Source organism: Siphateles boraxobius, unplaced genomic scaffold, assembly GCF_051911475.1.
Source record: "Siphateles boraxobius isolate OS27281-9 unplaced genomic scaffold, OSU_SipBor_1 77, whole genome shotgun sequence".
Taxonomy (NCBI): Eukaryota; Metazoa; Chordata; class Actinopteri; order Cypriniformes; family Leuciscidae; genus Siphateles; species Siphateles boraxobius.
Window position 1 is genome coordinate 6,082,181 of NW_027509205.1, and position 23,771 is coordinate 6,105,951.

General features: G+C 46.5%; 3 non-coding genes and 4 pseudogenes across 3 annotated transcripts; all 7 read right to left on the reverse strand.

The window, feature by feature from the left end:
* Positions 1 to 3,575: 3,575 nt before the first annotated feature.
* Positions 3,576 to 3,739, reverse strand: LOC143726742 (U1 spliceosomal RNA). The gene has a single exon (XR_013198975.1). It is a non-coding gene; the product is annotated as a U1 spliceosomal RNA (small nuclear RNA).
* Positions 3,740 to 4,173: 434 nt separating this feature from the next.
* On the reverse strand, positions 4,174 to 4,351 carry LOC143727367 (U2 spliceosomal RNA; annotated as a pseudogene).
* Positions 4,352 to 9,809: 5,458 nt separating this feature from the next.
* LOC143727521 (U2 spliceosomal RNA) lies at positions 9,810 to 9,895 on the reverse strand (annotated as a pseudogene).
* Positions 9,896 to 11,022: 1,127 nt separating this feature from the next.
* On the reverse strand, positions 11,023 to 11,186 carry LOC143726743 (U1 spliceosomal RNA). The gene has a single exon (XR_013198976.1). It is a non-coding gene; the product is annotated as a U1 spliceosomal RNA (small nuclear RNA).
* A 434-nt stretch (positions 11,187 to 11,620) lies between these two features.
* Positions 11,621 to 11,796, reverse strand: LOC143727286 (U2 spliceosomal RNA; annotated as a pseudogene).
* Positions 11,797 to 18,388: 6,592 nt separating this feature from the next.
* Positions 18,389 to 18,552, reverse strand: LOC143726745 (U1 spliceosomal RNA). Its single transcript, XR_013198978.1, has one exon. It is a non-coding gene; the product is annotated as a U1 spliceosomal RNA (small nuclear RNA).
* Positions 18,553 to 18,986: 434 nt separating this feature from the next.
* On the reverse strand, positions 18,987 to 19,162 carry LOC143727287 (U2 spliceosomal RNA; annotated as a pseudogene).
* Positions 19,163 to 23,771: the final 4,609 nt, after the last annotated feature.

The window sequence follows — 23,771 nt, forward strand, 5'->3', positions numbered from 1 at the left end:
CCATTGGCTGAACTGCTCCCTATATTCACTAATCACTTCCTCATCCTCTAATAGGGAGCAGTTCAGCTTCCACAGCCCTCCCCCTACGGTCACACCCGTGGGTAGTGAAAGGGTGCAGGAGAGCATCATGTGATCAGAAAAGAAGAGGGGGCTCAATGTAGCATCGGTCGGCGGGCAGTCCCTTGTAAAAACATAGTCAATTCGAGAGGCTCTGGCGCCATCACCACTGAACCAGGTGAAGCCCTCCTCTCTTTGATGCATTGTTTTAAAGCAGTCAACTAACTTAAAATCTTTGACTATATTTTGTAATAAAACCGATGTCTTGTCGACCTTAAAATCCTCTCCTACCCTCTTTCTATCCTGTCTTGATAAAACACAATTAAAATCCCCTGCTACCACTAGGGGAGCCCTCCCGAGCATGTGGGGCTGCAGGTCTTCTAAAAGCTCATACCTGTTGTTTTTACCTGTAAAACCATACACATTTAAAATGTTAAAATCCTTACCTAAAAAAGTCAGATTAGCTAAAATTGCCCGCCCATCCCTCACCACAGTGCTGCCCTTCACCAAAACATGGGGATTTTTTACTAAAATAGCAACACCGTCATTTTTGTTAAAATTGGACCCACTCCAGATGGAAAGTCCTGGGGTCCAAATCTCCTCCCACTTCCTGTAATTTGTTAAAAAAGGCAGACCACATTCTTGCAATAAAAACACATCTGACTTAAAAGATTTTAAAAAGGATAACACACTCTGTGCTCGTATATTGCTCTTCACACTTCTCACATTGATTGTGGAGATAGTGAGAGCCATGAGCAGTATGGTTAAAAGGGTGTGAGACATTTAAAAGCAACCAAGGGACTACAGAGGTATAATTAAAATCATGTTATTTCTTGTTGCACTTGCCTTCCCTTTTCCCCAGATGAGCTGGGATCAGGGGGGCAAGTGCTTGACGCCTCAGGGCTCGCAGAGAAGGCCTCTTGCGAATCCTTTGGCGATGATGTTCTTAGCTTGAAATGCAGAAAAGAGACTTCATTAGGAGATTCTGCGGGCCACATACGGTCTAGATCTTCCATGGGGGAACTATCTAGCCGATGCGCTACCCGCAGCTTTTTCTCCTCTGTTTGAACCAGAGGAGATCTCGCAGTTCTTTTCTGCACTTGAGCATTGGGGAGCGAAACATCTGTTTCACTCCCACTCGTGGACACACTAACCTCAGACACGGTTACTAGGGAGGAAGCCATTTCCTCCTCTTCATCCTCCATACTGTCTTCTTTTTCAATTTCATTTTGAGGATTGGCTTCCTCCCCCTCACCAACTGCCAGAATTGACTCCGCCCCTGTGGCCGCCCCACTTCCTCCTTCCTGTCCAATCCCTGAGGCTGGCTGGGGGTTTGAATTTCCCGCCGAAACCTCGGGGCCCGCCTCCTCAATTGTTTGTTCTTTGGGTGGGGCGGCCATTTTGTTGCTTTTTAACTTGTTGGCAAAACTTTTAGGGCAGTCTCTGTAGAGATGGGATGATTCTCCACAGAGGTTGCACTTTCTGCCATTTTGGCACTCTTCAAAAATGTGCCCAATTTCTCTGCACTTCCTACACACTACTTCTTGGCATGCCTCGGCGAGATGTCCAAGTTTGCCACACTTGCGGCATAGCTTGGGCATCCCTTGGTAATGGATGTAGCCTCTATTCTCTCCCAACACAATCATAGAAGGTATTTGACTCAGGCCATGGTAGCTGTTGGGATCTGCCCATTGTTTAATGGGCACTCTCCACGCACAGCTCCAGATACCGTCTTCATCTAAAACCTTGACTGGTTGTCCACGAATAGAGCAATATCTTGCCAACCATACAGAAATATCTTCTCCACTAACTGTTTCATTAAACATCCTGACAATCACAACTTTCAGTGAATTATCAGTCAGTTTTTCCACAGTGAACATGGAGAAATTGGCTTTACACATTTCAAATCGAGTCCAAAAAGTACTTAGCAAGGAAGCAGAAGCAAAACTTACATCAAAGCCATGATTCAGGGGCAGAGTCAACAGGCAGTTTATGTCCACAACCTTAAAACCGAGTAACTGTTGGATGCACTTCCTAGAAAAGTCCAGCCTGGACATGACCCGGAGAGTGCCATCCTCTTTTGGTTTAAATTTAAAACGCACGCTGTGGTGCCTCCTCATGCCGGCACGAGCAGCCGACATGTTGGAGGCACCACTAGCCTGCTGCGGCTAAAACCCAACAATAAATATACAATAAATAAATTAAAACCTGCTTACCTTAAAACCAGAAGATTCCTCGTAGAACGAGTCGTCAATTAAAAGCCGCTTGTCAATGTACCTCCTGAAGGGTGTGTGTCCCGTGTGACAAGCAACACACGAGACCAAGTCCAACAAGAGGCGATCGCTGTCTCTACCTTAGGACCAGACACTTGATCTTAGCCAAAAGGCCGAGAAGCGATGACACAATGACGCAGAGGCGGGGGAGCCGTCAAAGGCCACGCCCACCTGGGCCGTGGCGAGAGGGTCTAAAGGTCGCCAACAAACAAGCTCAGCTCACAGCAATACAAGCTCAGCTTGACTGTTGACACCGAAAATGGATCACAGCAGAGCGCACAACACGACACTTTGGAGTGCAACCTGGGATTTTGGACCAACAAACATTCTGCCCTAAAAGTGAGCGGGCAGACCAAAGCGTACGTCGTAGAGACTTGAAACTCTTGAGGGATGGTAGTACCCGCCCGGTCTACAACATCACCAAGGCTCGGCCCCAAGGTGGCGCTGCAGCGATCAGAAGTACGAAATGCCTCGTAACTCCTGAACCGTCCGTCGCAGACCCAAGTGTCTTACATCACCGGAATCCTTGGCTCGGGCCGAACAAGACGCGGGCCTCGGATTCGATGGTTGCGCTGGCGAGATTTTCGGGTATTTGGGATTTTGTGAAAAAGCTACTTTTGCACACTAGTCCTAGGTCTTTCGCCCGATCTGACCCAAACCGGTGCAGAAAGATTCCCTGGAGTCTGATTGCCGACAGCGATGGGGAAAAAAGTCGGAATTTCGATTCACGTTGGCGACGGGACGCCAAAACGTTGGGAGTGGGCGAGGCGGGCTTTACTTAAATGGCCATAACTCTCCAACGGAATGAGACAATTACACCCAAGTCGGTACACCTGTGCACGGGCTCAGCCTGTGCTCAGGTGAAAAGGGATGTGGCGACTGGCCACTTGGTGGCGCTGTAAACAGTAAAAACAACAACATGAATACGGCCATAGGCGACTGTATGTCAGGTGATTTTTCACACATGCACAAGGTATTCATACCACATGATAGAACTCCTCATTCGGAACAACTTTGCTTCTAGGACCACTACTGCCAATAAAAGCGCTGGTTGAATAATGGAGATTATTTGAAGAATGATGAAAAAAATAAACTAAAAAACAGCCCTACTTTTGCAGACTGGTCCTAGGTTGAGAGTTTTACATCTCTCGATCAACCACTGCAGTTCAATTCTCTGGACTTCCTAGGTCGTTAACTACCAGAAGAAGAGGAACTCGAACAATCTGCTCTTTTAACCAGTGTGTCCAGGGGAGAGCGCGAACGCAGTCCCCCACTACCATAAATTATGCAGTCGAGATTCCCACATTTGGGGAATTCGCAGGGGTCAGCACAACCGGAGTGCAATGGCCGAGCCTCGCCCTGGGTGAACCACCTTCCTGATCATGGTGTCTCCCCTGCCAGGTAAGTATGAATTCCCAGGCCTCCCGTCAGAGGCACCGTGTCCCTCTCCGCAATCCTCACCAACGGTCGGACAATCAAACACACACCTGATTCAACTCATCAGCTCATTCGTAAAAACTCCAAGAGATAAGAGAGAGACATCAAAAACCTGCAGAGTCGGGCTCTTTTGCTGTTGTTGTTGTGGATGATGTTGTTTTCATGCTCCGGATCCATGAGCCAAAAATCAATTTCATACGCGGTCACCGGATAGTGGACGAATCAGATGTTAAACGAGATAAGAACAGAGTTGTTGTTTTTTTTTCCCTCTCACACCACCATTACCTGTATAGCATATGATCACCTACAACACCTTTAAAGCACCCATACACAGCAATATACGTTACTTCCATTAACACCTGCTGCCACACAAGACTAAAACATCTCTTTCATTGAACACAGTTTTTGGGGGTGCACCGTTCCCAGAAGTACTGCAATACCGGGTCGATGCGTGGAGTGGACGGAGCAAGCCCCTCTTCCATCTCCCAGTTCCAAAAATCAATTTAATATATGGTGCCCGGGTAGGGCACGTATCAGATATTAAACTGATAAGAACAGATTTTTTTCTTTCGAAAAAAGTTTATTGTCACATTGTTTCATTCCATTCTTTCAATATCCATTTTTTCCTTATAAAATCACATTTTTGCACATATCTTAAAACAACAAAAAGGACATAAGTTACAGTTAAAAATCAGTTATGTTGATGTGTTGTGTAAAAGTCCATGTATGTTGTGTGTTGTTTTAAAGTAAAGGTAAAATGGATTAAAATAAAATAGGAATGCAAATATAAAACAATAAAACAATAAAATATGCCAAATAAAACATCTCTTGTACAGGATCGAGGGTGAGTCCCTATCAAGAATGTCCATTCACTCCAGGTCTCCAGAACAGGCCCCAGACTCCTCGCTTCCAGTGCCCAGCGGAGATCCCCTCTCCTCCGGCCCGCTGGCCCGCTGTTCCCGTAGCCAGAGTGGTGAGGGTGCATCTACGGGCGGCCAGGTACGGTGGCGGCCGGGACCTTCTCCGTGTGACCTCGCCCCCCCCATCCGAATAACGACGTGCGGCCCACCCTGCAGCGTTGATGTAATCCTCTGCTCGCACGCGTGGAGGGGGACCGTCACGCGTTTCCCCACCAGCAGGTTTCTGGTGACCCAGATGGCATCCTTGATGTGGTTGAGGGTGAGCCAGAGCGAGGCAAACGTTGGTGGTGTCAACTCCTTCAAGCCCTGACCCACCCCCAGGATGGCGAGCTTATAGTCCACCTGGGCCCCACCCGCTGGCAGGCACGGGAAAAACAGGGGGCCTGTCTTGGCCCACAGGTCCCGCGCAGCGCCGCACTCCCAGAGCAGATGTTGAACGGTCTCCGGGGAACCACATCCGGACCGTGGGCAGGTGGAGTTTTTGGCCATGCCTCTGGAGTGCATGACCGCCCTGACCGGGAGGATCTCATGAGCCACCATCCACGACAGGTCCTTAAGCCTGTTCTGGAGAGCTGGGTGGGCTGCGTTCCTCCAAACGTCTTTGGCCTCACCTAGTGTGAGGCCTGGAACTGGACTCACCGATTCTCGATCCTGCACAAGAGAGACGAGAGACTTGTGATTAGTTAAAACAGTGGCATCATTTGTTTCTAAAAGATATTTCTTTAAAAATTTCTTAATAAAACTATGCTCTTTTGACAAATTAAAAGACACTGGACTTTTAAGATCAATGGGTAAAATTTTCAAACTTCTTAGGTATGACCCCATCCAGAATCGGGTCATGGCTGCTGTCTTGTGTTCTCTGGATGGGGTCAGTGCATACTGGATATGGAGGGCGGCAAAGCGGCTGCCTAAAAACAGGTGGGGGTCTGGGAGGCCTTTCCCGCCATTCTCTTTTTTCTTTTTAACGACCTCCCTCTTGATTCGTTCCCACTTGGACCCCCACAGGAAATAAAATACCGCCCTCTCCAACTTAGCCAGGAATCGTCTTGGGGGACTAAAAACAGAACAGACAAGTAAAATTAGTGGTAAAATCACTGCTTTAAAAATTAAAATCTTGCCTTCTAACGTCAGTTGTCTTAGTCCCCAAAAGCCCAGTCTTTGTCTGACTTTCCCTAACATGTCAGTCCAGTTTCCTGGTCCTCCACCCTCCCTGTCAAATTTTACTCCTAAAATTTTCAAATCCTTTTCTTTAAAATCCAAATCTAGTCCTCCTGTGTCCACGTCGCCCCACGGCCCGAAGAGCAGGGCCTCGGACTTACTCCTGTTAAGCTTGGCGCCCGAGGCCCGACCGTACCAGTCAGTCAAGTCCATTGCTCTTCGTACTGATAAAAAGTCAGTCGCTAAAAGGGTCACGTCATCCATATATAAAACGCAGGTCGCCGTCAGTCCACCAGTTCCTGGGATATCTAGTCCTTTAATCCATTTATCCCTTCTCAAGATCTGTGCCAGTGGCTCAATACAAGCCACATACAGAAGGGGAGATAAAGGACACCCCTGACGGACACCGCTGTGGATATTTACAGCTTTGGAAAGATGCCCATTTGCAAGAAATTTGCTGCTTAAGCCCTCATACAGCAGTCCCACCCAAGCTATAAACCTCTCTGGAAAGCCCATTTTTTGCAGTACCTGAAGGAGGTACTGGTGCGAGACCCGATCAAAAGCTTTTTCAAAGTCTAAATTTAGGACTACAAGCCTAATGTTTCTGTCTCTCGCATAACAGATGGCGTCTCTGATCAGTACCAGGCTGTCCGTGATCTTCCTGCCGGGCACAGCGCAAGCTTGATCCAGGTGGATTACGTCCTCTAAAACAGTCGACATGCGTGTAGCTAAAATCTTACTAAAAAGTTTACAATCATAATTTAAAAGAGTGATTGGTCGCCAGTTTCTCAAGTCAGTCTTGTCTCCTTTTTTGTACAGTAATGTAACTATCCCTACTCTAAAGCTGTCTGGAAGTCTGTCAAGAGTCTCAAATTCTTTAAAAACTGTAAGTAAGTCATGTGCTAAAATGTCCCAGAAAGTCAGATAAAACTCAAAGGGGAGTCCGTCCATGCCCGGGGACTTCCCCTTCTTAAAACCCTTTAAAGCTTTTTCCAATTCTAAAAGATTAAAATCCTGGGATAAAAGCACATCTGGACTCTTAACTTTTTTATCTAAAAACCCTAAAACTTCCTCTAAGATGCCATTGTGTACCTCTTTAGTGCCGTATAAATTACTGTAAAAACTTTCAATTTCCCCTAAAATCAGGTCAGTTGTATTTACTTCCCCCCCTCTAAAAGTTTTTAAAATATTGATCGACCCTCCCCGAGCTATTGTCTTTTTAAAAAAATACCTGGTACACTTCTCTCCTTCCTCTAACTCCCTTTCTCTACATCTTAAAATGACACCTTTGCTCTTTGTTTCAGACAGATCTGACATTTCTTTCTTTACTTCTTTTATTTCATTTGTAAAATCCAATCCATTGTTTAAAAGGTTAAAATATCTCTGCAGTCTTTTTTGCAACCCCATCATGCGTCTTTTTTCTTTATTCTTTTTTTCTTTTCCAATTTGTTTAAAAAACCGTCCTGTCCTTTGTTTCACCATCTCCCACCACTGTGCACGTGAGTCGTAAAAGTCCTGGAGGGTCTGCCATTGGCTGAACTGCTCCCTATACTCACTAACCACTTCCTCGTCCTCTAATAGGGAACAGTTCAGCTTCCACAGCCCTCCCCCTGCAGTCACACCCGTGGGGAGTGAAAGAGTGCAAGACAGCATCATGTGGTCGGAAAAAAAGAGGGGGGTCAATGTAGCATCGGTCGGCGGGAGGTCCCTGGTAAAAATATAGTCAATTCGAGAGGCTCTGGCACCGTCACCACTGAACCAGGTGAAGCCTTCCTCTCTTTGATGCATTGTTTTAAAACAGTCAACTAACTTAAAATCTTTGACTATATTTTGTAATAAAACCGATGTCTTGTCGACCTTAAAATCCTCTCCTACCCTCCTTCTGTCCTTTTTTGATAATACACAATTAAAATCCCCTGCTACCACTAGGGGAGCCCTGCCTAGCATGTGGGGTTGCAAGTCTTCTAAAAGCTCATACCTGTTATTTTTTTCAGTAAAACCATACATATTTAAAATGTTAAGATCCTTACCTAAAAAAGTCAGATTTGCTAAAATTGCCCGCCCGTCCCTCACCACAGTGCTGCCCTTCACCAAAAGGTTGGGATTTTTTATTAAAATAGCAACACCGTCATTTTTGTTAAAATTGGACCCACTCCAAATGGAAAATCCTGGGGTCCAAATCTCCTCCCACTTCCTGTAATTTGTTAAAAAGGGCAAACCACATTCTTGCAATAAAAACACATCTGACTTAAAAGTTTTTAAAAAGGATAACACACTCTGTGCTCGCAAAGTAGACCTCACACTTCTCACATTGATTGTAGAGATAGTGAGGGCCATGAGCAGTATGGTTAAAAATACAAGCATTAATAGAAGGATAAAACCAAAAGACTGCAGAAAGTTACATTAAAATCATGTTATGTCATGTAGCACTTGCTTCTCCTTTTCCCCAGAAAAACTGGGATCAGGAGGGCAAATGCTCGCCGCCTCAGAGTCCACAGAGAGAACCTCTTGTGGCTCCTTCGGTGACGATGTTCTAAGCTTAACGTGCAAAAAGGAGACTTCATTGGGAGATTCTGCGGGCCACATACGGTCTAGATCTAACGAAGAGGAACTATCTAGCCGATGCGATGCCCGCAGCCTTTTCTCCTCTGTTTGAAGCAGAGGAGATCTCGCAGACCTTTTTTGCACCTGAGCATTGGGGAGTGAACCCTCGGATTCACCCCCACTATCCACCACACTAACCTCCGATACGGTGTAGAGTGAGGAAGCCGTTGCATCCTCCTCCTCCTCCTCCATTTTGTTTTCACTTCTCTCTTGTTGGGGAACGGCTTCCTCACTCTGTTCGCTGTTAAAACTTGACTCCGCCCCTGTGGCCGCCCCACTTCCTTCCTCCTGCCCACTCCCTGAGGCTGGCTGGGAAATAGAATTTCCCACCAAAACCTCAGGGACCGCCTCCTCCTTCCTTTGCTCTTTTGTTTGTTCCACATGTGGGGCGGCCATTTTGTTGCCTTTCAGTTTGTTGGCAAAACTTTTAGGGCAATCTCTGTAGAGATGGGATGACTCCCCACAGAGGTTGCACCGCCTGCCATTGGTACACTCTTCAAAAGTATGACCAATTTCTCTGCATTTCCCACATATCATTTCCTGGCATGCTTCAGCTAAGTGCCCAAACTTTCCACATTTTCTACATAATTTGGGCATACCCTGGTAGTGAATGTAGCCTCTGTTCTCACCCAACACAATCATAGAAGGCAGATGCTTCAGGCCCTGGTAGCCCCCAGCGTCTTCCCATTGTTTAATGGGAATTCGCCAGGAGCATGTCCAAATACCATCCTCATCTAAAACCTTGACTGGCTGGCTTCGAACTGTGCAAAATCTGCCCAGCCAGACACAAATGTCCTCCCCAGTCACTGTCTCATTAAACATTCTAACAATCACAGTTTTAAGTGTGTTGTCAGAGAGCTTTTCAACAGTAAACATGGACAGCTGGGATTTAGCTACTTCAAATCTGTGCCAGAAATCATTCAGGTGGGAAACCGCTCTAAAACTAACATCAAATCCTTTGTTCAGGGGCAGAGTCACGATGCAATTCAGATCATCAGGTTTAAAATTTAGAGTTTTTTGGATCAGCTTCCTGGAGAAGTCAAGACGTGACATCCCCAGGAGCTTCCCCTCAACTTCTTTGAATAAAAAACGCACGCTGTGGTGCCTCCTCATGCCGGCACGGGCAGCCGACATGGTGGAGACACCAACAGCCTAAAACTTTAAAAAACAATAAATAAATAAATAAATAGATAAAAAGGTCTTACCTTAAAACAGAACCGGAATAAAAGCAGCTGGATCAATGTACCTCTCAAAAGTTTGGGGCTCAAGTCACTGAAGGACCCAAGCCGGAAAAACCTCCAAGAGGCGATCGCTGTCTCTACCCTAGGACCAGACACTTGATCTTAGCCAAAAGGCCGAGAAGCGATGACACAATGACGCAGAGAAGCGAGAAGCTGATAAGAACAGATACTACACTTGATCTTAGCCAAAAGGCCGAGAAGCGATGACACAATGACGCAGAGGCGGGGGAGCCGTCAAAGGCCACGCCCACCTGGGCCGTGGCGAGAGGGTCTAAAGGTCGCCAGCAAACAAGCTCAGCTCACAGCAATACAAGCTCAGCTTGACTGTTGACACCGAAAATGGATCACAGCAGAGCGCACAACACGACACTTTGGAGTGCAACCTGGGATTTTGGACCAACAAACATTCTGCCCTAAAAGTGAGCGGGCAGACCAAAGCGTACGTCGTAGAGACTTGAAACTCTTGAGGGATGGTAGTACCCGCCCGGTCTACAACATCACCAAGGCTCGGCCCAATCGGCCCCAAGGTGGCGCTGCAGCGATCAGAAGTACGAAATGACTCGTAACTCCTGAACCGTCCGTCGCAGACCCAAGTGTCTTACATCACCGGAATCCTTGGCTCGGGCCGAACAAGACGCAGGCCTCGGATTCGATGGTTGCGCTGGCGAGATTTTCGGGTATTTGGGATTTTGTGAAAAAGCTACTTTTGCACACTAGTCCTAGGTCTTTCGCCCGATCTGACCCAAACCGGTGCAGAAAGATTCCCTGGAGTCTGATTGCCGACAGCGATGGGGAAAAAAGTCGGAATTTCGATTCACGTTGGCGACGGGACGCCAAAACGTTGGGAGTGGGCGAGGCGGGCTTTACTTAAATGGCCATAACTCTCCAACGGAATGAGACAATTACACCCAAGTCGGTACACCTGTGCACGGGCTCAGCCTGTGCTCAGGTGAAAAGGGATGTGGCGACTGGCCACTTGGTGGCGCTGTAAACAGTAAAAACAACAACATGAATACGGCCATAGGCGACTGTATGTCAGGTGATTTTTCACACATGCACAAGGTATTCATACCACATGATAGAACTCCTCATTCGGAACAACTTTGCTTCTAGGACCACTGCTGCCAATAAAAGCGCTGGTTGAATAATGGAGATTATTTGAAGAATGATGAAAAAAAAACTAAAAAACAGCCCTACTTTTGCAGACTGGTCCTAGGTTGAGAGTTTTACATCTCTCGATCAACCACTGCAGTTCAATTCCCTGGACTTCCTAGGTCGTTAACTACCAGAAGAAGAGGAACTCGAACAATCTGCTCTTTTAACCAGTGTGTCCAGGGGAGAGCGCGAACGCAGTCCCCCACTACCATAAATTATGCAGTCGAGATTCCCACATTTGGGGAATTCGCAGGGGTCAGCACAACCGGAGTGCAATGGCCGAGCCTCGCCCTGGGTGAACCACCTTCCTGATCATGGTGTCTCCCCTGCCAGGTAAGTATGAATTCCCAGGCCTCCCGTCAGAGGCACCGTGTCCCTCTCCGCAATCCTCACCAACGGTCGGACAATCAAACACACACCTGATTCAACTCATCAGCTCATTCGTAAAAACTCCAAGAGATAAGAGAGAGACATCAAAAACCTGCAGAGTCGGGCTCTTTTGCTGTTGTTGTTGTGGATGATGTTGTTTTCATGCTCCGGATCCATGAGCCAAAAATCAATTTCATACGCGGTCACCGGATAGTGGACGAATCAGATGTTAAACGAGATAAGAACAGAGTTGTTGTTTTTTTTTCCGTCTCACACCACCATTACCTGTATAGCATATGATCACCTACAACACCTTTAAAGCACCCATACACAGCAATATACGTTACTTCCATTAACACCTGCTGCCACACAAGACTAAAACATCTCTTTCATTGAACACAGTTTTTGGGGGTGCACCGTTCCCAGAAGTACTGCAATACCGGGTCGATGCGTGGAGTGGACGGAGCAAGCCCCTCTTCCATCTCCCAGTTCCAAAAATCAATTTAATATATGGTGCCCGGGTAGGGCACGTATCAGATATTAAACTGATAAGAACAGATTTTTCTTTCGAAAAAAGTTTATTGTCACATTGTTTCATTCCATTCTTTCAATATCCATTTTTTCCTTATAAAATCACATTTTTGCACATATCTTAAAACAACAAAAAGGACATAAGTTACAGTTAAAAATCAGTTATGTTGATGTGTTGTGTAAAAGTCCATGTATGTTGTGTGTTGTTTTAAAGTAAAGGTAAAATGGATTAAAATAAAATAGGAATGCAAATATAAAACAATAAAACAATTAAATATGCCAAATAAAACATCTCTTGTACAGGATCGAGGGTGAGTCCCTATCAAGAATGTCCATTCACTCCAGGTCTCCAGAACAGGCCCCAGACTCCTCGCTTCCAGTGCCCAGCGGAGATCCCCTCTCCTCCGGCCCGCTGGCCCGCTGTTCCCGTAGCCAGAGTGGTGAGGGTGCATCTACGGGCGGCCAGGTACGGTGGCGGCCGGGACCTTCTCCGTGTGACCTCGGCCCCCCCATCCGAATAACGACGTGCGGCCCACCCTGCAGCGTTGATGTTATCCTCTGCTCGCACGCGTGGAGGGGGACCGTCACGCGTTTCCCCACCAGCAGGTTTCTGGTGACCCAGATGGCATCCTTGATGTGGTTGAGGGTGAGCCAGAGCGAGGCAAACGTTGGTGGTGTCAACTCCTTCAAGCCCTGACCCACCCCCAGGATGGCGAGCTTATAGTCCACCTGGGCCCCACCCGCTGGCAGGCACGGGAAAAACAGGGGGCCTGTCTTGGCCCACAGGTCCCGCGCAGCGCCGCACTCCCAGAGCAGATGTTGAACGGTCTCCGGGGAACCACATCCGGACCGTGGGCAGGTGGAGTTTTTGGCCATGCCTCTGGAGTGCATGACCGCCCTGACCGGGAGGATCTCATGAGCCACCATCCACGACAGGTCCTTAAGCCTGTTCTGGAGAGCTGGGTGGGCTGCGTTCCTCCAAACGTCTTTGGCCTCACCTAGTGTGAGGCCTGGAACTGGACTCACCGATTCTCGATCCTGCACAAGAGAGACGAGAGACTTGTGATTAGTTAAAACAGTGGCATCATTTGTTTCTAAAAGATATTTCTTTAAAAATTTCTTAATAAAACTATGCTCTTTTGACAAATTAAAAGACACTGGACTTTTAAGATCAATGGGTAAAATTTTCAAACTTCTTAGGTATGACCCCATCCAGAATCGGGTCATGGCTGCTGTCTTGTGTTCTCTGGATGGGGTCAGTGCATACTGGATATGGAGGGCGGCAAAGCGGCTGCCTAAAAACAGGTGGGGGTCTGGGAGGCCTTTCCCGCCATTCTCTTTTTTCTTTTTAACGACCTCCCTCTTGATTCGTTCCCACTTGGACCCCCACAGGAAATAAAATACCGCCCTCTCCAACTTAGCCAGGAATCGTCTTGGGGGACTAAAAACAGAACAGACAAGTAAAATTAGTGGTAAAATCACTGCTTTAAAAATTAAAATCTTGCCTTCTAACGTCAGTTGTCTTAGTCCCCAAAAGCCCAGTCTTTGTCTGACTTTCCCTAACATGTCAGTCCAGTTTCCTGGTCCTCCACCCTCCCTGTCAAATTTTACTCCTAAAATTTTCAAATCCTTTTCTTTAAAATCCAAATCTAGTCCTCCTGTGTCCACGTCGCCCCACGGCCCGAAGAGCAGGGCCTCGGACTTACTCCTGTTAAGCTTGGCGCCCGAGGCCCGACCGTACCAGTCAGTCAAGTCCATTGCTCTTCGTACTGATAAAAAGTCAGTCGCTAAAAGGGTCACGTCATCCATATATAAAACGCAGGTCGCCGTCAGTCCACCAGTTCCTGGGATATCTAGTCCTTTAATCCATTTATCCCTTCTCAAGATCTGTGCCAGTGGCTCAATACAAGCCACATACAGAAGGGGAGATAAAGGACACCCCTGACGGACACCGCTGTGGATATTTACAGCTTTGGAAAGATGCCCATTTGCAAGAAATTTGCTGCTTAAGCCCTCATACAGCAGTCCCACCCAAGCTATAAACCTCTCTGGAAAGCCCATTTTTTGCAGTACCTGAAGGAGGTACTGGTGCGAGACCCGATCAAAAGCTTTTTCAAAGTCTAAATTTAGGACTACAAGCCTAATGTTTCTGTCTCTCGCATAACAGATGGCGTCTCTGATCAGTACCAGGCTGTCCGTGATCTTCCTGCCGGGCACAGCGCAAGCTTGATCCAGGTGGATTACGTCCTCTAAAACAGTCGACATGCGTGTAGCTAAAATCTTACTAAAAAGTTTACAATCATAATTTAAAAGAGTGATTGGTCGCCAGTTTCTCAAGTCAGTCTTGTCTCCTTTTTTGTACAGTAATGTAACTATCCCTACTCTAAAGCTGTCTGGAAGTCTGTCAAGAGTCTCAAATTCTTTAAAAACTGTAAGTAAGTCATGTGCTAAAATGTCCCAGAAAGTCAGATAAAACTCAAAGGGGAGTCCGTCCATGCCCGGGGACTTCCCCTTCTTAAAACCCTTTAAAGCTTTTTCCAATTCTAAAAGATTAAAATCCTGGGATAAAAGCACATCTGGACTCTTAACTTTTTTATCTAAAAACCCTAAAACTTCCTCTAAGATGCCATTGTGTACCTCTTTAGTGCCGTATAAATTACTGTAAAAACTTTCAATTTCCCCTAAAATCAGGTCAGTTGTATTTACTTCCCCCCCTCTAAAAGTTTTTAAAATATTGATCGACCCTCCCCGAGCTATTGTCTTTTTAAAAAAATACCTGGTACACTTCTCTCCTTCCTCTAACTCCCTTTCTCTACATCTTAAAATGACACCTTTGCTCTTTGTTTCAGACAGATCTGACATTTCTTTCTTTACTTCTTTTATTTCATTTGTAAAATCCAATCCATTGTTTAAAAGGTTAAAATATCTCTGCAGTCTTTTTTGCAACCCCATCATGCGTCTTTTTTCTTTATTCTTTTTTTCTTTTCCAATTTGTTTAAAAAACCGTCCTGTCCTTTGTTTCACCATCTCCCACCACTGTGCACGTGAGTCGTAAAAGTCCTGGAGGGTCTGCCATTGGCTGAACTGCTCCCTATACTCACTAACCACTTCCTCGTCCTCTAATAGGGAACAGTTCAGCTTCCACAGCCCTCCCCCTGCAGTCACACCCGTGGGGAGTGAAAGAGTGCAAGACAGCATCATGTGGTCGGAAAAAAAGAGGGGGGTCAATGTAGCATCGGTCGGCGGGAGGTCCCTGGTAAAAATATAGTCAATTCGAGAGGCTCTGGCACCGTCACCACTGAACCAGGTGAAGCCTTCCTCTCTTTGATGCATTGTTTTAAAACAGTCAACTAACTTAAAATCTTTGACTATATTTTGTAATAAAACCGATGTCTTGTCGACCTTAAAATCCTCTCCTACCCTCCTTCTGTCCTTTTTTGATAATACACAATTAAAATCCCCTGCTACCACTAGGGGAGCCCTGCCTAGCATGTGGGGTTGCAAGTCTTCTAAAAGCTCATACCTGTTATTTTTTTCAGTAAAACCATACATATTTAAAATGTTAAGATCCTTACCTAAAAAAGTCAGATTTGCTAAAATTGCCCGCCCGTCCCTCACCACAGTGCTGCCCTTCACCAAAAGGTTGGGATTTTTTATTAAAATAGCAACACCGTCATTTTTGTTAAAATTGGACCCACTCCAAATGGAAAAACCTGGGGTCCAAATCTCCTCCCACTTCCTGTAATTTGTTAAAAAGGGCAAACCACATTCTTGCAATAAAAACACATCTGACTTAAAAGTTTTTAAAAAGGATAACACACTCTGTGCTCGCAAAGTAGACCTCACACTTCTCACATTGATTGTAGAGATAGTGAGGGCCATGAGCAGTATGGTTAAAAATACAAGCATTAATAGAAGGATAAAACCAAAAGACTGCAGAAAGTTACATTAAAATCATGTTATGTCATGTAGCACTTGCTTCTCCTTTTCCCCAGAAAAACTGGGATCAGGAGGGCAAATGCTCGCCGCCTCAGAGTCCACAGAGAGAACCTCTTGTGGCTCCTTCGGTGACGATGTTCTAAGCTTAACGTGCAAAAAGGAGACTTCATTGGGAGATTCTGCGGGCCACATACGGTCTAGATCTAACGAAGAGGAACTATCTAGCCGATGCGATGCCCGCAGCCTTTTCTCCTCTGTTTGAAGCAGAGGAGATCTCGCAGACCTTTTTTGCACCTGAGCATTGGGGAGTGAACCCTCGGATTCACCCCCACTATCCACCACACTAACCTCCGATACGGTGTAGAGTGAGGAAGCCGTTGCATCCTCCTCCTCCTCCTCCATTTTGTTTTCACTTCTCTCTTGTTGGGGAACGGCTTCCTCACTCTGTTCGCTGTTAAAACTTGACTCCGCCCCTGTGGCCGCCCCACTTCCTTCCTCCTGCCCACTCCCTGAGGCTGGCTGGGAAATAGAATTTCCCGCCAAAACCTCAGGGACCGCCTCCTCCTTCCTTTGCTCTTTTGTTTGTTCCACATGTGGGGCGGCCATTTTGTTGCCTTTCAGTTTGTTGGCAAAACTTTTAGGGCAATCTCTGTAGAGATGGGATGACTCCCCACAGAGGTTGCACCGCCTGCCATTGGTACACTCTTCAAAAGTATGACCAATTTCTCTGCATTTCCCACATATCATTTCCTGGCATGCTTCAGCTAAGTGCCCAAACTTTCCACATTTTCTACATAATTTGGGCATACCCTGGTAGTGAATGTAGCCTCTGTTCTCACCCAACACAATCATAGAAGGCAGATGCTTCAGGCCCTGGTAGCCCCCAGCGTCTTCCCATTGTTTAATGGGAATTCGCCAGGAGCATGTCCAAATACCATCCTCATCTAAAACCTTGACTGGCTGGCTTCGAACTGTGCAAAATCTGCCCAGCCAGACACAAATGTCCTCCCCAGTCACTGTCTCATTAAACATTCTAACAATCACAGTTTTAAGTGTGTTGTCAGAGAGCTTTTCAACAGTAAACATGGACAGCTGGGATTTAGCTACTTCAAATCTGTGCCAGAAATCATTCAGGTGGGAAACCGCTCTAAAACTAACATCAAATCCTTTGTTCAGGGGCAGAGTCACGATGCAATTCAGATCATCAGGTTTAAAATTTAGAGTTTTTTGGATCAGCTTCCTGGAGAAGTCAAGACGTGACATCCCCAGGAGCTTCCCCTCAACTTCTTTGAATAAAAAACGCACGCTGTGGTGCCTCCTCATGCCGGCACGGGCAGCCGACATGGTGGAGACACCAACAGCCTAAAACTTTAAAAAACAATAAATAAATAAATAAATAGATAAAAAGGTCTTACCTTAAAACAGAACCGGAATAAAAGCAGCTGGATCAATGTACCTCTCAAAAGTTTGGGGCTCAAGTCACTGAAGGACCCAAGCCGGAAAAACCTCCAAGAGGCGATCGCTGTCTCTACCCTAGGACCAGACACTTGATCTTAGCCAAAAGGCCGAGAAGCGATGACACAATGACGCAGAGGCGGGGGAGCCGTCAAAGGCCACGCCCACCTGGGCCGTGGCGAGAGGGTCTAAAGGTCGCCAGCAAACAAGCTCAGCTCACAGCAATACAAGCTCAGCTTGACTGTTGACACCGAAAATGGATCACAGCAGAGCGCACAACACGACACTTTGGAGTGCAACCTGGGATTTTGGACCAACAAACATTCTGCCCTAAAAGTGAGCGGGCAGACCAAAGCGTACGTCGTAGAGACTTGAAACTCTTGAGGGATGGTAGTACCCGCCCGGTCTACAACATCACCAAGGCTCGGCCCAATCGGCCCCAAGGTGGCGCTGCAGCGATCAGAAGTACGAAATGACTCGTAACTCCTGAACCGTCCGTCGCAGACCCAAGTGTCTTACATCACCGGAATCCTTGGCTCGGGCCGAACAAGACGCAGGCCTCGGATTCGATGGTTGCGCTGGCGAGATTTTCGGGTATTTGGGATTTTGTGAAAAAGCTACTTTTGCACACTAGTCCTAGGTCTTTCGCCCGATCTGACCCAAACCGGTGCAGAAAGATTCCCTGGAGTCTGATTGCCGACAGCGATGGGGAAAAAAGTCGGAATTTCGATTCACGTTGGCGACGGGACGCCAAAACGTTGGGAGTGGGCGAGGCGGGCTTTACTTAAATGGCCATAACTCTCCAACGGAATGAGACAATTACACCCAAGTCGGTACACCTGTGCACGGGCTCAGCCTGTGCTCAGGTGAAAAGGGATGTGGCGACTGGCCACTTGGTGGCGCTGTAAACAGTAAAAACAACAACATGAATACGGCCATAGGCGACTGTATGTCAGGTGATTTTTCACACATGCACAAGGTATTCATACCACATGATAGAACTCCTCATTCGGAACAACTTTGCTTCTAGGACCACTGCTGCCAATAAAAGCGCTGGTTGAATAATGGAGATTATTTGAAGAATGATGAAAAAAAAACTAAAAAACAGCCCTACTTTTGCAGACTGGTCCTAGGTTGAGAGTTTTACATCTCTCGATCAACCACTGCAGTTCAATTCCCTGGACTTCCTAGGTCGTTAACTACCAGAAGAAGAGGAACTCGAACAATCTGCTCTTTTAACCAGTGTGTCCAGGGGAGAGCGCGAACGCAGTCCCCCACTACCATAAATTATGCAGTCGAGATTCCCACATTTGGGGAATTCGCAGGGGTCAGCACAACCGGAGTGCAATGGCCGAGCCTCGCCCTGGGTGAACCACCTTCCTGATCATGGTGTCTCCCCTGCCAGGTAAGTATGAATTCCCAGGCCTCCCGTCAGAGGCACCGTGTCCCTCTCCGCAATCCTCACCAACGGTCGGACAATCAAACACACACCTGATTCAACTCATCAGCTCATTCGTAAAAACTCCAAGAGATAAGAGAGAGACATCAAAAACCTGCAGAGTCGGGCTCTTTTGCTGTTGTTGTTGTGGATGATGTTGTTTTCATGCTCCGGATCCATGAGCCAAAAATCAATTTCATACGCGGTCACCGGATAGTGGACGAATCAGATGTTAAACGAGATAAGAACAGAGTTGTTGTTTTTTTTTCCGTCTCACACCACCATTACCTGTATAGCATATGATCACCTACAACACCTTTAAAGCACCCATACACAGCAATATACGTTACTTCCATTAACACCTGCTGCCACACAAGACTAAAACATCTCTTTCATTGAACACAGTTTTTGGGGGTGCACCGTTCCCAGAAGTACTGCAATACCGGGTCGATGCGTGGAGTGGACGGAGCAAGCCCCTCTTCCATCTCCCAGTTCCAAAAATCAATTTAATATATGGTGCCCGGGTAGGGCACGTATCAGATATTAAACTGATAAGAACAGATTTTTCTTTCGAAAAAAGTTTATTGTCACATTGTTTCATTCCATTCTTTCAATATCCATTTTTTCCTTATAAAATCACATTTTTGCACATATCTTAAAACAACAAAAAGGACATAAGTTACAGTTAAAAATCAGTTATGTTGATGTGTTGTGTAAAAGTCCATGTATGTTGTGTGTTGTTTTAAAGTAAAGGTAAAATGGATTAAAATAAAATAGGAATGCAAATATAAAACAATAAAACAATTAAATATGCCAAATAAAACATCTCTTGTACAGGATCGAGGGTGAGTCCCTATCAAGAATGTCCATTCACTCCAGGTCTCCAGAACAGGCCCCAGACTCCTCGCTTCCAGTGCCCAGCGGAGATCCCCTCTCCTCCGGCCCGCTGGCCCGCTGTTCCCGTAGCCAGAGTGGTGAGGGTGCATCTACGGGCGGCCAGGTACGGTGGCGGCCGGGACCTTCTCCGTGTGACCTCGGCCCCCCCATCCGAATAACGACGTGCGGCCCACCCTGCAGCGTTGATGTTATCCTCTGCTCGCACGCGTGGAGGGGGACCGTCACGCGTTTCCCCACCAGCAGGTTTCTGGTGACCCAGATGGCATCCTTGATGTGGTTGAGGGTGAGCCAGAGCGAGGCAAACGTTGGTGGTGTCAACTCCTTCAAGCCCTGACCCACCCCCAGGATGGCGAGCTTATAGTCCACCTGGGCCCCACCCGCTGGCAGGCACGGGAAAAACAGGGGGCCTGTCTTGGCCCACAGGTCCCGCGCAGCGCCGCACTCCCAGAGCAGATGTTGAACGGTCTCCGGGGAACCACATCCGGACCGTGGGCAGGTGGAGTTTTTGGCCATGCCTCTGGAGTGCATGACCGCCCTGACCGGGAGGATCTCATGAGCCACCATCCACGACAGGTCCTTAAGCCTGTTCTGGAGAGCTGGGTGGGCTGCGTTCCTCCAAACGTCTTTGGCCTCACCTAGTGTGAGGCCTGGAACTGGACTCACCGATTCTCGATCCTGCACAAGAGAGACGAGAGACTTGTGATTAGTTAAAACAGTGGCATCATTTGTTTCTAAAAGATATTTCTTTAAAAATTTCTTAATAAAACTATGCTCTTTTGACAAATTAAAAGACACTGGACTTTTAAGATCAATGGGTAAAATTTTCAAACTTCTTAGGTATGACCCCATCCAGAATCGGGTCATGGCTGCTGTCTTGTGTTCTCTGGATGGGGTCAGTGCATACTGGATATGGAGGGCGGCAAAGCGGCTGCCTAAAAACAGGTGGGGGTCTGGGAGGCCTTTCCCGCCATTCTCTTTTTTCTTTTTAACGACCTCCCTCTTGATTCGTTCCCACTTGGACCCCCACAGGAAATAAAATACCGCCCTCTCCAACTTAGCCAGGAATCGTCTTGGGGGACTAAAAACAGAACAGACAAGTAAAATTAGTGGTAAAATCACTGCTTTAAAAATTAAAATCTTGCCTTCTAACGTCAGTTGTCTTAGTCCCCAAAAGCCCAGTCTTTGTCTGACTTTCCCTAACATGTCAGTCCAGTTTCCTGGTCCTCCACCCTCCCTGTCAAATTTTACTCCTAAAATTTTCAAATCCTTTTCTTTAAAATCCAAATCTAGTCCTCCTGTGTCCACGTCGCCCCACGGCCCGAAGAGCAGGGCCTCGGACTTACTCCTGTTAAGCTTGGCGCCCGAGGCCCGACCGTACCAGTCAGTCAAGTCCATTGCTCTTCGTACTGATAAAAAGTCAGTCGCTAAAAGGGTCACGTCATCCATATATAAAACGCAGGTCGCCGTCAGTCCACCAGTTCCTGGGATATCTAGTCCTTTAATCCATTTATCCCTTCTCAAGATCTGTGCCAGTGGCTCAATACAAGCCACATACAGAAGGGGAGATAAAGGACACCCCTGACGGACACCGCTGTGGATATTTACAGCTTTGGAAAGATGCCCATTTGCAAGAAATTTGCTGCTTAAGCCCTCATACAGCAGTCCCACCCAAGCTATAAACCTCTCTGGAAAGCCCATTTTTTGCAGTACCTGAAGGAGGTACTGGTGCGAGACCCGATCAAAAGCTTTTTCAAAGTCTAAATTTAGGACTACAAGCCTAATGTTTCTGTCTCTCGCATAACAGATGGCGTCTCTGATCAGTACCAGGCTGTCCGTGATCTTCCTGCCGGGCACAGCGCAAGCTTGATCCAGGTGGATTACGTCCTCTAAAACAGTCGACATGCGTGTAGCTAAAATCTTACTAAAAAGTTTACAATCATAATTTAAAAGAGTGATTGGTCGCCAGTTTCTCAAGTCAGTCTTGTCTCCTTTTTTGTACAGTAATGTAACTATCCCTACTCTAAAGCTGTCTGGAAGTCTGTCAAGAGTCTCAAATTCTTTAAAAACTGTAAGTAAGTCATGTGCTAAAATGTCCCAGAAAGTCAGATAAAACTCAAAGGGGAGTCCGTCCATGCCCGGGGACTTCCCCTTCTTAAAACCCTTTAAAGCTTTTTCCAATTCTAAAAGATTAAAATCCTGGGATAAAAGCACATCTGGACTCTTAACTTTTTTATCTAAAAACCCTAAAACTTCCTCTAAGATGCCATTGTGTACCTCTTTAGTGCCGTATAAATTACTGTAAAAACTTTCAATTTCCCCTAAAATCAGGTCAGTTGTATTTACTTCCCCCCCTCTAAAAGTTTTTAAAATATTGATCGACCCTCCCCGAGCTATTGTCTTTTTAAAAAAATACCTGGTACACTTCTCTCCTTCCTCTAACTCCCTTTCTCTACATCTTAAAATGACACCTTTGCTCTTTGTTTCAGACAGATCTGACATTTCTTTCTTTACTTCTTTTATTTCATTTGTAAAATCCAATCCATTGTTTAAAAGGTTAAAATATCTCTGCAGTCTTTTTTGCAACCCCATCATGCGTCTTTTTTCTTTATTCTTTTTTTCTTTTCCAATTTGTTTAAAAAACCGTCCTGTCCTTTGTTTCACCATCTCCCACCACTGTGCACGTGAGTCGTAAAAGTCCTGGAGGGTCTGCCATTGGCTGAACTGCTCCCTATACTCACTAACCACTTCCTCGTCCTCTAATAGGGAACAGTTCAGCTTCCACAGCCCTCCCCCTGCAGTCACACCCGTGGGGAGTGAAAGAGTGCAAGACAGCATCATGTGGTCGGAAAAAAAGAGGGGGGTCAATGTAGCATCGGTCGGCGGGAGGTCCCTGGTAAAAATATAGTCAATTCGAGAGGCTCTGGCACCGTCACCACTGAACCAGGTGAAGCCTTCCTCTCTTTGATGCATTGTTTTAAAACAGTCAACTAACTTAAAATCTTTGACTATATTTTGTAATAAAACCGATGTCTTGTCGACCTTAAAATCCTCTCCTACCCTCCTTCTGTCCTTTTTTGATAATACACAATTAAAATCCCCTGCTACCACTAGGGGAGCCCTGCCTAGCATGTGGGGTTGCAAGTCTTCTAAAAGCTCATACCTGTTATTTTTTTCAGTAAAACCATACATATTTAAAATGTTAAGATCCTTACCTAAAAAAGTCAGATTTGCTAAAATTGCCCGCCCGTCCCTCACCACAGTGCTGCCCTTCACCAAAAGGTTGGGATTTTTTATTAAAATAGCAACACCGTCATTTTTGTTAAAATTGGACCCACTCCAAATGGAAAATCCTGGGGTCCAAATCTCCTCCCACTTCCTGTAATTTGTTAAAAAGGGCAAACCACATTCTTGCAATAAAAACACATCTGACTTAAAAGTTTTTAAAAAGGATAACACACTCTGTGCTCGCAAAGTAGACCTCACACTTCTCACATTGATTGTAGAGATAGTGAGGGCCATGAGCAGTATGGTTAAAAATACAAGCATTAATAGAAGGATAAAACCAAAAGACTGCAGAAAGTTACATTAAAATCATGTTATGTCATGTAGCACTTGCTTCTCCCTTTCCCCAGAAAAACTGGGATCAGGAGGGCAAATGCTCGCCGCCTCAGAGTCCACAGAGAGAACCTCTTGTGGCTCCTTCGGTGACGATGTTCTAAGCTTAACGTGCAAAAAGGAGACTTCATTGGGAGATTCTGCGGGCCACATACGGTCTAGATCTAACGAAGAGGAACTATCTAGCCGATGCGATGCCCGCAGCCTTTTCTCCTCTGTTTGAAGCAGAGGAGATCTCGCAGACCTTTTTTGCACCTGAGCATTGGGGAGTGAACCCTCGGATTCACCCCCACTATCCACCACACTAACCTCCGATACGGTGTAGAGTGAGGAAGCCGTTGCATCCTCCTCCTCCTCCTCCATTTTGTTTTCACTTCTCTCTTGTTGGGGAACGGCTTCCTCACTCTGTTCGCTGTTAAAACTTGACTCCGCCCCTGTGGCCGCCCCACTTCCTTCCTCCTGCCCACTCCCTGAGGCTGGCTGGGAAATAGAATTTCCCGCCAAAACCTCAGGGACCGCCTCCTCCTTCCTTTGCTCTTTTGTTTGTTCCACATGTGGGGCGGCCATTTTGTTGCCTTTCAGTTTGTTGGCAAAACTTTTAGGGCAATCTCTGTAGAGATGGGATGACTCCCCACAGAGGTTGCACCGCCTGCCATTGGTACACTCTTCAAAAGTATGACCA